Genomic DNA, 2,223 nt, shown 5'->3' on the forward strand with positions numbered 1-2,223 from the left:
CCGTTAAAGTAGTGGCATATGATGCTGCTTCAACCCATTTAGTGAAGTAGTTGATTGCTAATTTTTGCCCTTAAAGTAGCATATGATGCTGCTTCAACCGATTTAGTGAAGTAGTCGATTGCTACTAATATAGACTCATGTCCACCTGTTCCTTTTGGTGTGATTTTTCTAATAATATCTATCCCCCATATTGAGAATGGCCATGGAGACGTGAGATTGTAAAGCAATGATGGCGGAAGGTGTTGCGCATTCGCATAAATCTGACATTTATGTCATTTCTTAACATAATTGCAGCATTCGTGTTCCATCGTGGACCAAAAGTATCCTATTCGCATAATTTTTTTAGCAAGCATTCGATCATTCATGTGTGGCCCACATGTCCCGCTATGTACATCGTCCATTATGCGTTGAGCGTCTTTCTCATCCACGCAAAGAAGTAAAATCCCTTGTGGTGACTTCTTGTATAATTTTCATTGCCTGTGGATATATTGTGCCGCAAGCCATTTTATTGCCTGTTGGTTTCTTATGTCAGAGTTTGGTGGTAACTCCTTCTCTATATATATGATAATTTAAAATGGCTGTGAACCATGGATTTCGGTCGTTTCTCATGTCTTCCATGGCCATCCAGTATGCAAGCTCTTCTCTTCTTTCTATGCAAAGGGGAATATTGTCCAGTTCATTTGGTATACTAATCATAGAAGCCAACTTTGCTAAGGCGTCCGCAAATTAATTTTCTTCCCGAGATAGGTATGTGAATTGAGGACGATCTTCAAAATTTTAAGCATGTTTTCAAGATATGTCAGATATAACGATAATCCCTCACTTCAAACCTTCCATTGGCTTAATATTTGATTTATGATTAAAGATGAATCTCCATAAACTCTTAAATATCTCACACCCAAAGCAATGACAGCTTGAAGACCTAGTATACATGCCTCATATTCCGCCTCATTATTAGTTACGTTAAAATCTAGCTTGACTGATAATGGAGTATGTGCTCCATCTGGTGATATTAGAAGGACACCTATGCCATATCCCTTTTGATTTGATCCACTGTCAAAAAATAGTTCCTAGGATTCGTCATTGGTAACTAAAATTTCTTTATCTGGGAAGTTGTATGCTTCCTCCTTTTCTTCTTGAACAGGGAATTCGGCCAAATAATCAGAGACCGCTTTGCGTTTTATGGACTTGTGGGTCATAAACATTAGGTCAAATTCTAATAGCATCATGGTCCATCTTGCAATTCTTCCGTTAAGTACTGGTTTCTCGAAGAGGTATTTCATGGGGTTCATTCTTGATAGGACATGAACCGTGTGGGTTAACATGTAATGTCGTAATTTTTTGGTTGCCGACACTAATGCTAAGCACGTCTTCTCGATGGGGGAATATTTAGTTTCGTATTCGAGAAACTTTTTACATAAATAATATATAGCCTTCTCTTGCCCTTCTTGAACTTGTGCTAACATTGCCCCCATGGCTTCCTCTGTAACAGTAAGATATAATAGGAGTGGTGTTCCTGGTCTAGGAGGGACCAAGATTGGAGGATTTTCTAAATATTTTGTTTTTACTGTTTCGAAAGCTTCCTGACATTTCTCATCCCATTCAGGGGACGCCCATTTCTTGAGCTTCTTAAAAATAGTTCACAAACCATGGTAATCTCGGATATAAATCGACTAATATATTGTAATTGCCCTAAAAATTTCTGAACTTGCTTCTCTGTCTTTGGTGTTGGCATATTACTAATTGCCTTGATCTTGGATTGATCAGCTTCTATTCCTCTTTCACTGATGACGTACCCAAAAAGTTTCCCCGAGGTAACTCCAAAGGCACATTTTTGTGGGTTAAGTCGAACGTTATATTTTCTGAGTTGACTAAAAAAATTTCTTAATGTCGTCGTGTGGCTTTCCCTATCACGTGATTTCACTATCATGTCGTCTACATATACTTCGACTTCTTTATGCATCATGTCGTGTAGAAGTGTAGTAGCTGTTCTTTGATAAGTGGCCCCTGCGGTTTTTAGTCCGAAAGGCATTACTGTATAGCAATAAGTGCCCTATTCTGTGATAAATGTAGTCTTTTCCATGTCATTTTCAGCCATTTTGATTTGATTGTAACCCGCATAACCGTCCATAAAAGAGGGTAATGCATGGCCTGCAGTATTATCCACTAGGACATCAATATGGGGTAGTGGAAAATTGTCCTTCGGGTTGGCTTTATTAAGGT

Source organism: Silene latifolia, chromosome Y (genome assembly GCF_048544455.1).
Source record: "Silene latifolia isolate original U9 population chromosome Y, ASM4854445v1, whole genome shotgun sequence".
Classification (NCBI taxonomy): Eukaryota; Viridiplantae; Streptophyta; class Magnoliopsida; order Caryophyllales; family Caryophyllaceae; genus Silene; species Silene latifolia.